General features: G+C 39.9%; 1 protein-coding gene across 11 annotated transcripts in view; it reads right to left on the bottom strand.

The window, feature by feature from the left end:
- TSPAN8 (tetraspanin 8) overlaps positions 1 to 12,083 on the bottom strand; it is a 249,805-nt gene that overhangs the window by 65,304 nt on the left and 172,418 nt on the right. Inside the window, exon 4 of one of the 11 annotated variants that reach the window (XM_082351721.1) lies at positions 8,895 to 9,060. The exons of the other annotated variants lie outside the window; for them this stretch is intronic. The gene's annotated coding sequence lies outside the window, so the exon portion shown is untranslated. The remainder of the gene's footprint in view (positions 1 to 8,894; positions 9,061 to 12,083) is intronic. 11 annotated transcript variants of the gene reach the window in all.

Raw genomic sequence — 12,083 nt, forward strand, 5'->3', positions numbered from 1 at the left:
ATCAGGCATTCAAGAAGGAGAAAGAAGGTCAACAAGGAGGAAGCACCCAAACTGTCAGTTTCATAACTCAGGCTAAGTGGATTCTTGCCATTCATTCCATAGCATTTATTGCACTCCCCCTCAATTCAAAGTTGGAAACCAGAACCTTTACCTTTGCAATGCTTATAAACACAGAAATGTGATTGAGCATTCTTCCTATGTTAATAATAGCTAACATTAAACTAAAAGGTCAACTGTAGTCTAGTAACAAAGCCAAAGTTAATAGGGAATTTCGGAAGTATACATTTTCATTCAGAATACCCCATAATGAAATCTGCAGTGTAATGATACACTGAGCTGACTGCCTACAAGATCCTTTTGCTTATATATTTTTTCTCACATTTGTAACCAGAATACATTGGTTATTCAATACTAATGTAATGGTTGTAATGGTTAATCAACCATGCGCAAGAAAAATGCATAAAAGGAATAATCCCAATTTGAGTTTGACAAGATTTCCTACCATTTGCTTCACTAATACTTTGTGGTAGGAACAAAGCTCAAGAAATTCTCTCTGGAACATTCAGCTCATTAAAATATACATTAATTACCATATTGCCACTAACAGTGTTGGAAAGGCAGATTGATTGGAAATGCCTAAAAAATAGGGGGTAACAACAGAGATGAAATAAACTCTAGAGTCAGATGGTTCCAGATTTGAGTTCCAGCTCAGCCATCTAACAGCAGTGTGACCTCAGGAAAGTGATGTCTACTTCCCAAGACTCAAAGTCCTCATCTGTGAAACGTGGGTAGGAATTCTTACCCATGTAGGTTTGTTGTGGGAATACCATGACACGCTGTCTAGAAGAGGGCTCAGGACAGCACCAGGCACAGAGCAGGCTTCCAATCAGTGTCAACTTTTCTGAAGAGACCAGATTATGCTAGTCTCAATTTAAAAACCCTGCAAAGCCAGAATCCAGGGCATAATCATTGGGTTCCTGGTAAACTGAGGTTATACAACAATCTCCTGTCCCCAGTCACTGAGAGACCTGGATTCACTTTCCTACTTCAAGTAAGCAGGCCTGGAGGAACAGATTTAGGGGATTTTTTGGTAACTGAGGACCTAGCAGTGACTCTGTTTAGATTTGAATCTTGTCACTTATTGTGACTTTGCAAGTTTTTTTAACCCTTTCTATGCCTCAGTCCCATGTCTTTAAGGTTAGAAGAAGAATAATACCTAATTCTTAGGCTATTAGGGTTATTGCGTGGAGATATACACACACATACACACACACACATATACACACATATGTATATATGTATATATATATATGGAGAGAGAGCTTAATAACAGTAATTCTATGTAAGTTTGTAAGTATTAGCCATTATGATTAACATTAACATTCTGGACATTAAAGATAAGTACATATGGAAAAAAACAGTGAAGCTAAAAGAGTGAGAAGGTACAGGGAGTCAGCTAAATGTATAAAGAGAGCAAGCTTTATTTATTTACAAAATCATTATTGAGTACCGTAATGTGCCAGGCACTGTTTTTTTCTTGTTACCTTCCTTCTAGGTGATGAGAGACACATATAAGATATAGCTTCAAAATTATTTGCTTGTTTTAAAATTTTTAAATAAATCTCTTTGTAAAGTTATGCTACGGCTATTTGCCTCTTTCTCCTAAAATCTGAAGGGAGGGAAACACAATTCAATCCATTGTGATTTTTTCTGTAGTTCTGGTCCCATTATAGATGTGTGTCTTTGGTGAGGTCTGCAGGAGCTCTGTCACCTCTCAACTTGGCTTCTGAGTGGAGGTTGCACCATCTTTGCTATGTCACATGAGATGCAGCCCATTAAAAGAATCCCTGAACTTGGAAGCTGCACTTAAATGTACTTTCTATGAATACTGTATTTAAGGCAAGAGGTAGCTATGGGCCAAGAAGAAACTGAAATAGTTCTTACAACCCAATCCTAACTTACGATGATAGACTCATGCTGGGAGTATAAACTCCAGCTGATATGAAGTAACAGCAACAGGCTAAGTCTTTAAAGAAGCTGTCACTTTGGTTTTTCAGGGATGGGGAGAGGTGGAGATGAGGGGCTTTATAGTATGTGCGACTCAAATCAGTACTCAAGCCTTAAAATATCTCTTTTTTGCCAGATGACTAATAAAAAGTAAAATATGAAAAACAAATGTTCTGGGGTCAAGAGGCTTATTGGTTTCCTAATTATAGAACCCTCTGGAGTTAGGCTTCTTTGGATGTAAGGCTCTGGGACTGCAAGAGCCGCACTCTAAGGTCCCACTGATAAAGGACCCTTCGCCCTCCTCTGCCCTGTGGTCGCAGCTGGAGCCGAGGTCCCAGCTGTCCTACATCGGATGCTTGCTTTCTGGTGACCTGTACAGCCACTTCCCAGAGCACCGGGCCTTCCTTCATCACGTAAGTAGACAGCACCGTGCCCAACACCACCTCCTCCCCCAGGATGAAGGAAGCTTTCCTGGATTTTGGTTTAAACAGGTCGAAATATAAAAGAGCTAGTTATACCCTTCCATCAGGAAAATGATTCATACTTTCTCACACTTACATAACTGAGGTAAACCAATTAAATGTTTTGCACAGAATAAGGAACATTTGCTTCATTTTCTCTCCTGCAAATAACAATCAAAGTCTCTGAGGAAAAAAAAAGTCACCTCTGCAGATCTCTGGTTAGGCATTCACTCACAACAATTAAAAGAGGCCTCCAGCTGACCTGAAAGAATTAAACTTTGGAAAATTACTAACCAAGTACTAGCTACTGAGGTCTCACCATGCATTTTAATATACTTGTTTGAAAACAAAACCAAAAAAAGCCTGTTTTTTTTGTTTGTTAATTGTTTCTCCATGAAAATGTTACATTAAATTGGTAGGGTAACTTGATACCTGTGACATCCTAACACTGAAAAAATATGGTATAGAGTCTTTCCATTAAATCCCAACAGAAACCAGGTTGTGAATATCCGCTTACGGGCAAGGGTCTCCATTTGAAAAGTAACGGAGAAACAGTACACGTATTTTAAACAAGTGACTGAGTAGACTGGATTGGTTTTACTATAGTAACTAGTCAAAACTAGTAGAGAGGAAGGACTAGAGAGGGCAAGCAGGAGCAGTGAACAAGGTCAGCAATTTAGCGGCTATTTCTCTGGGACCGAAAAAAAATCGGAGCAAATCCAAGAGACATTTAAGCAACAGCACCTAAAATATGCAGTTGTCATTCTAATATAGGTCACGATTAAGAGGAAAGGAATAGGCACGTGAAGAAAACCACACTGATCCTGTTATTCAGACCTAGAACTGGGGAAAGAGAAAAATGATTAGCCTTCCTGAGTATATTCTTCAAAAGTGGCTCATATGATAATATTATAAATCAATTGTACTTCAGTTTTTTAAAAAGGAGCCCATATGCAAGGGCAGGTAAACTGTGATGAAAAGAGAGAAAATAAAGCAATGTCACTGAAACATTCTGCGATCACACCTTGAGTCAGGTACAGAAGGTAATCAAAGCATGGCCCCTTTTTTATGCGCTTGACTCCTTACCAACAAAGGCCCAGGCCCTGTCCCAGATTAAAACTGTTTCCAAACTGATTTTCTCTGATATCTGAAACCTGTCTTGGCCCCTTTCAAGGTCATATTAATTCACCATGGTAACAAACAATTGTCCAACTATGGTCACAGCCCTGGTTTTTGGGGGGGAAATTCATGAGGTTCTCTGAAATGAATAGGAACAACCCAATTCAGTAAGAGTGAGACAGACAGATAGAGATGATGCTTCAGAAGGGAGGCACCAGTAAGAAGGAGCTCAATTGCTATGGTTTGCCGATAGCAAACCAAATGCTATCGGCATTGGATCATTTTGGATGACCAAAATGATCCTCATATTTCCTTGACTCCATGGATTGTGGGATGTACCACTTTAATATTGTTTTCCAAGATGGTGAAGGGCAAAGAGGCACCCTATTAAATATATATATATCATTTGTAAGATATTTTCTAATTTCAGAAAGTTTTTAAAACATGTATCTTAGAATGAGGAAATAAAGTAATTGCATGCATCAAAAGGGGAATTTAGGGGCTTCCCTGGTGGCTCAGTGGTTGAGAATCTGCCTGCCAATGCAGGGGACACGGGTTCGAGCCCTGGTCTGGGAAGATCCCGCATGCCGCGGAGCAACTGGGCCCGTGAGCCACAATTACTGAGCCTGCGCGTCTGGAGCCTGTGCTCCGCAACAAGAGAGGCCGCGATAGTGAGAGGCCCGCGCACCGCGATGAAGAGTGGCCCCCACTTGCCGCAACTAGAGAAAGCCCTAGCACAGAAACGAAGACCCAACACAGCCATAAATAAATATATAAATAAATAAATAAAATTTTTTTTAAAAAAGGGGGAATTTATTCATTGGTTCATTCTCTCATTTACTGACTCTTTTGATGTGCTACGCACACGCTGTGACATGGAATTACAAAGTTGAACAAAGCAAAAATCCTTGCCCTCAACAGAATCTCAGCCTGGAGGTGGAGATAAGCATGTGAACACATTTAAAAAGACCATCATAAAGAACCTCTGAGAGGCAGTAGAACACAGTGGTTCACAGTCTGACTGGCTAGGTTAAGATCCTAGCTGTGCCACTTACTAGCTGGGCTTTAGGGTGTTACTTAACCTTTCTGCCCCTGTTTCATCATGCATAATATGGAATGTTAATAACCATACTTACCTTTATTAGACAGTAGGAAGAAGTAAATTAATGAATTAAAAATGCTTAGCATGGTTTTGGACAGGTAATAAAAGTTGACTCTTAATCTTGCTATGTACACACAGGATGCACAAGGATCAGGGAAGGAAGAGCCTATAACTGTGTGTGGAAAGGCGCCAGGGAAGCCTTACCAAAGGGGTGCCTGATCCCAGCATTAGGGGAATAGGAATTCATTCGGCATATAAGAAAGACTTTTCTGAGTCTTTTACGTTTCATGAGAAAACATGAACCATTTTAGGAACCTAAGTCAGAAGATGGCATCTGGCAAACTACCTCTGGGTCAGATTACCAAAGAATTTTCTGTCAGTTCTGTTTGGTTAGCAGTTTCATCTAGTCAGGACAAACAAAGTTTTGTCAACTTAAGCCAAAGAAAACAAGGGAAAGGAGAAGACAATTTATTGAAAAGTTGCGGATAACATACAGAAGCAAAGAAAACATTGAATAAGCAGGTCTTTCAAAGAATCCAGGACAATTAATGGAATCCAGGTAACAGGAGCAAATGGTCAATTTTCTTAGCGTGCCTTACTCTAGAATACGTGTCAGCAACAGAATCTACAATATGTACCTGAAACAAATCGCTTCCAACTACTTTCAATCCTTCCTTCTCTGTATTCAAAATTGAAAATGTTCAGGAGAGAATTGGTCTAGCTTGGCCAGGGGAGCAGAGGGCTTCTTGAGTAACAGCCCTGCAAGCCTGCGGGCATTGGATCTGGGTATTTCCTGGAGTTGTACGGCTCCCAGGAAAGCTGAGGACGGATATTTCACAGGCAAAAGGAGACGCACAACAGTCTCGCATGCTCTGCCAAAGGGTTTGGACTTTGTCCATAGGCAGAGGGAAGCCCGTGGAGGTATAAAGATGGAGATGATCCACACTTCTCTTCTGGAACATGAGAGTCTACTCTGGAAACTGTAACAAATACCAGTGAGCTGGCACTAACCCCAGGACCCAGCCTCAACCACCAGTGAGCAAGCAACAGCCCCAGGACACCCTGGGCCACGGCCCTGCCCACCAGCCAGTGGGCACCAGCCTTGGGACCCCAGGTCCTACAGCTAGAGACCCCAGGACCCAATTCTGCCCACCGGTAGGCAGATACCAGTCCCAGGACCACCACAGCCCTGCAGCCTGCCATGTCAGCACGCAGCCCACTCACCAGCAGGCTAACACTAGCTCCAACACACCTTGGACCCCTCAGCCAGCCATGCCCTGATCCAGCCCCACTCACCTGTGGGCCAGCACCAGCTTTGGGACACCCCAGATCCTGCAGCTAGCTGGGTCAGGAACTGGCTCCACCCACTAGCAGGCCAACACTAGATCCAGGAACCTCAGCCCTGTAACCACCCACCCCAAAACCAGGCTCCACCTACTAGTGGGCCAGCACTAGCCCTGGGATCACCCCATTTCCTCCTGGGCTGGGCTCCACAGCCAGGCATCTCATGACCCAGCCTTGCCAACCAGAGGCCAACAGCCTCCATACAAGGCACAGCCTGGCAACCAACCAGTCCAGGGCCAGCCACACCTACCAGACCACCCACAGTAGTCAGCCTGCCACAACAGAAGGGCACACTCAGCCCACATAGGGGGCACCCCTAGAGCATATAACTCTGGTGACCAGAGGGGAGTGTGCTGCTGAGACACACAGGATGTCTCCTACAAAAGGCCACTTCTCCAAGGTCAGGAAATGTAACCAACCTACTAACACATAGAAATAAAAATGAGATGACAAAGGAACGTGTTCAAAGAGAAGCAACAAGATACAACCCCAGAAGAAGAACTAAATAAAGAGGAGATATGCAGTCTACCTGACAAAGAGTTCAAGGTAACGATCATAAAGGTGTTCAAAGAAATCAGGAGAAGATTGGACGAACAGAGTGAGAAGTTAGAATTTTTTAACAAAGAGTTAGAACAAACAGAGATGAAGTAATACAATAACTGAAATGAAAAATACATTAGAAGGTATCAACAGTAGATTACATGATACGGAGGAACAGATCAGCAAGCTGGAAGACAGAGTAGTGGAAATCACTGAAGCTGAACAGAAAGAAGACAAAAGAAAAAAAAGAAATGAGGACAGTTTAAGAGACCTCTGGGACAACATCAGGCATACTAACATTTGCATTATAGGGGTCCTAGAAGGAGAAGAGCGAGAGAAAGGGGCAGAGAACACACTTGAAGACATAATAGCTGAAAACTTTCCTAACCTGGGAAGGGAAACAGACATCCAGGTCCAGGAAGCATGGAGAGTCCGCAATAGGATCAACTCAAAGAGGGAGTTTAAGATGTACAAACTTCCAGTTGCTGTAAGTGAGTCATGGGTATGAAATGTACAGTGTAGGGAATAACTAAACTTATTGTGGTGATCAGTTTGAAATGTATACAATTATCAAATCACTATGTTGTGTAACAGGAACTAATGGTGTTGTAAGTCAATTATACTTCAAAAACAAACAAACAAACTCATAGAAAAAGAGATCAGATTTGTGGTCATGAGAGGTGGGGAGTATGGGGAGGGGGGATTGAATGAAGGAAGTCAAATGTGCAAACTTCCAGTTATAAGATAAATAAGTACTAGGGAGGTAATGTATGATATGATAAATATAATTAACACTGCTCTATGTTATATATGAAAGTTGTCAAAAGAGTAAATCGTAAGAGTTCTCATTACAAGAAAAAGTCTTTTCTATTTCTTTAATTTTGTATCTATATGAGATGACGGATGTTCACTAAATTTATTGTGATCATCACTTCATGATGTATGTAAGCCAAATCATTATGCTGTTCACCTTAAACTTATACACGGCTGTATGTCAATTATATCTCAATAAAACTGGATGAAAAAAATATTTAAACCAGAATACAGTACTCAAGTTTCATTTCTATAACCTGGCAGAGAATGCTCTAATTTCTACTTGACAGCATTTATATACAAGCACTGTACTAATTGCTGGATTAAAAAAGATATGACATTTTGCTGAAGGAGCTCACAGTATAAGTGTTTCTACCTCTTCAGAGTTCTTTAAATTTCTATATTATTACTTAGCTGAAGATTTCTCACATTGAGTAACAAATTATGAATGTGATATTCATCAGGTCCCAGATAGGACTATACTCATCTGTTAGAAACAAAAAGAGCTACATAAAAATATACAAAGGTAGATTTTCTTACTAGAGTTAGAACAAAAAACCTCACTTATCATTTAAATGGCAGAAGAAAACAAATTTTAGATAGGGTAATAAATCCCAAGTCATTTATATTTAGTTTTTGAATATTTGAGGAAAAAGATATACTCTCTTCCTGTACCCAGTTCCTCCATCCACCAGGAACTTTATACATTCTTCTGTTAGTTTAGTTATTGTATGTATTAGAGGCAGGAGAACCAAGTGGTTAAAAGCTAGGGTATCCATATAATATGTTATCCAAACCAGAGCACTTTTGGAAGTGAATAAAGTCACAGCAATTACTTTGGGATAGCAGTAGTAACCTGGGACCATCCCAGGCAAACAGAGACATACAGTCTCTGTATACAGTCTCATACCCTATTGAAAGCTTGTGCGCTGAGGTCAGAGTTTGTTCGTGGACAGGGAGAAACAATTGAAGGCTTTTGAGTAGTGCTGATAAATGACCAAGACGTCAGGGAGCTTAGTATAAAAGTGGGTTATGGCTGGATTGGAGCACAGACAGACTGAGGATAGGAAAGCCCATGAAGACATTCTGATGGCTAGGAAAGAAAAAATGAAAGGCCAAGCTAGGATGGTGGCAATCCTATATAAAGAGATAGGGCAGCTAAAGAAGTCAGACAGGTTGTAAACTAGTCCAAGTAGCTATAACTTATTGAACACCTCTCAAGGGTCTTGACAGGTGAAGGTCGGGCATAGCAGAGCACCTGCCAATAGGAAAAACAAATAGGAGCTCAGATTCTAGAGCAAAAGCCTTTGCTCCCTATCCATTTTCATACTTTCTGTTCATGTCAGTACCAGGATCATAGGTGTGTGCTTCATCCCAAGAAGAATTGAAGCCCTCCATAGACCTCTTGTTACTATGCACGGCATAGGTAAGCCAAGAGTTTCTTTCACTGGTAGGGTAATAAAATGGCACCAACAATTGCTTCAGACACCACTTGGTGGCACCAGTACCTTGAAATGATTGAATGCAACTCGCTGCTCTTGATCTTACACTGGAAACTTTAGACTCATAATGGTCTTCAGCCAATCTTCAAGGTCAAAATTTTTTTCATGATTATTTGACTTCTTCCAGAACATTTACATCCTCCATTATCTTAATCTATGGAGATCCTGAAAACTGGAAGATAGTATATTTTATTTTATTTTAATTTTATTTTGATAATGATCTATTATTATTTCAAAAATTCTTTTGCATGTATTATACATATACTTTTGCATAAATGTGACCATATCTTTCGTACCTAATTTTCTTATATCAGCCTCTTCCTTTATCTTTCTCACATGTCACCACTGCAATTCCTCCCACCTCCTTCCAGAAAACCCATCTTGACCTAGGGTGTGTCCATCCATATCCATTTCCATCACCATAGGACCGTATACAAATGTGTGTCTAGACAAATTATACACAGATTAAACGTATACCTATAAAAGTTTTTTGATCAGTGATTTATAAAATGGGCTCGTAATATACTCATCTATACATCTTGCTTTTCTCCCTCAGCAATATCTGGTGGTAATCCTTCTAAGCAACTAGTATTGCTCCAATTCACTTTTTTGTGAGTCTACATAATATTCCATGGTATAGGCATACCTTAATTTTTTCAACAACAGTCCCTTACTGAAGGGTATTCACATGGTTTCACTTTTTTTGTTTGTTTGTTTTGCTACAATAAATAATGCTGCTGTAGAAATCCTGGGCCTATATCTTATGTACTAGTGCTTTTGTCCCTATGAGTTAGATTCTCAAGAGGGGAATGCTGGATTGAAGGCTAAGGATGTATTTTTAGTTTTAAAAAAAATGTTGCCAGATTTACTTCCCAAAAAAGCTGTTTAAAAATTCCCATTTCCACCAGCAATATATGAAAGCACCCTTTTCTTCATATCTCCACTAGCAATGTTATGATTTTGCTTTTTGCTTTTTGCTTTTTGCCAGCCTGATGGATGTAAAGGGATAACTCATCATTATTTTACTTTTTGTTTTCCTCACTGGTTATGATTTTGAGCATCTTGCCAGGTGTTTTGGCCATTCTGATTTGATTCTTCACAGCTTTTGCCCAAAGCAAGAATATTTTAAAAGGATCTTTGCTTAGTGAAGATGCTAGAAAAATATTGCTAAAATATTTTAGAAAATAGAAAAATAGGATTTATCATAGTCACCAGTATCTATATGTAATGTCTAACACTAACTAAAAGCCCTGGGGTGCCAGGAAATAATCTTGTGAGTACTATTCAATTCTGGAATGTCTACTCTGAGGGCCAAAGATGATTATTTTTTTTTCATAAGGGATTGTCTCCCTCTTAGTGCTTCATTTCTGATTGGATGATGTATTACTGTATATGCTTAAGTAGGATTTGTTATTAAATAGAACCAGCCCCATTTATTTAAGTGTCATTCAAACTACGTGTTTTTAAAAAAAGAAAAGAACAAAAATCAGTAGGGATAGAAATTGTATTTTTAAGCTTCTAAGAAGATTTTATAAACAATGGAGCCCAGAGAACAAAAAAAAAAAAGTCATAAAGTGACTTGACAGTGTCCTTTTAAGTGAACATATGTGAGTTTTCTACATCCATATGTGTTCACATATGCCCTACATATGCACAGCCAGCTGCTAACCAACCAGATCGTTCAATGTGTATGTTTACTGTAAAACAAGCCGAAAGAGTTTGGTCTCTTTGTTAGAGAAACAGCTCATAATTTCAAGTATACAAATATCAGTTGTTTTTCATTTCTTTGTCTTCCAAGCCAAATGAGCTGCCAATGCTCAATTTGGCAGCACCCTAACTGAGGCTGACTCTTGGCCAGCCACAGAAACCTGGCCCTGAAAGTTCAGGAAATTTTTACAAGAATAAGGAGTTTTTCCTAATGGATCCCTAAACGATAGGAAGTTTCTTTAGAGCCTCAGCCAGTTCTTTCCCACTCAGTATCCCAGAGGATAATCACTAACATTGTTTGGACACTAATGGATGGATTTAGGGTGTGAAATGAGGGTACTGAGTCCTCCCATATCTGACCAAATACTCTTTCAAAACGCACTATTAACAGAGAACAGCCTGGGGTGCAGAGATGATTTTTGTGATAACAACTTTATCTAGGCACCCTCGGTATCTCATCTTTTATTTCACCCTTGATGACAGTGCCCCACAGCTTAAAATGGTTAAGTGAAGTTTGGACCAATTTCCAATTGAGGATAAAGGCTTTGGGCCAATTATACATCGACTTCTACAATCACAGTATTAAACCCAATTATCACTAGTATTCTCTAATACTAACATTAATATTCTCTGAATAGCAGAAAGAAAAAGCATGTAAGGAAGTAGGCTGTGATGAAATGAGCTTGTGCTCGGGAGTGGGAGAGTCTGTGTCCAGTCCTATCTATCTCTGACATTCCCTGGCTGTGTGGCCTTAAGTAAGCAGCTTCATGCCTCCAACTTCAGTTTCCTCATCAGCTGGATGGGAATAGTCATGCTGATTTCCTAAGTTTCTGATGAAGATGAAATGAAATAATCTATGTAAAAGGACAATGCACAGTACTGGGAATATAGTAAACTCTCAATAAATGTGAATTTCCTTCTTCTCTAGTTCCACCTTCCCTCTCTAAAAGAGAGAAACATGAGAACTAGGAATGTTTCTTGGTCAAGGACCAAGTCCCCAGTCCCAATGTTGGGAGCGGGAGAGGCTGAATTCCACAGCGAAAATTCATTTAAAATGTTAGCTTTTGATATCATTAACAGAGACTAGACTGAGAAATGTGTGTATGTATGTGTCTATATGCTCATTTATAAAAAGCATACTCATTTATTTAGCACCTACTGTGTGTCTAGAATAGTGCTTGCCATGTAGTAAATGTCCATAAATATTTTTTTAAATGAATGAAGACTAAACCCTCAAAGCGCCATCATAATCTCTTCCTAGGTGCTTAGTGATGATGCCCTGCTTTCCAAGGAAGAAGTATGGGTATCTGTTATCGCTGACTTATTCACCCCTGAAAAACAACTAGAAGTGTCCTGTCTACCTTCCAGCTTGCCAACACAGGCTTCTTCTACATCTAACTACCTCTCATTCCCTCTTTCCCTCCCTCCATTAAACCTTCCTGAAGCTGTCCAGTATTTCACCACAACTGAAAAATAAAATTCCTATTG

Source organism: Balaenoptera borealis (assembly GCF_965194805.1).
Source record: "Balaenoptera borealis genome assembly, chromosome: 13".
NCBI classification, from domain to species: domain Eukaryota; kingdom Metazoa; phylum Chordata; class Mammalia; order Artiodactyla; family Balaenopteridae; genus Balaenoptera; species Balaenoptera borealis.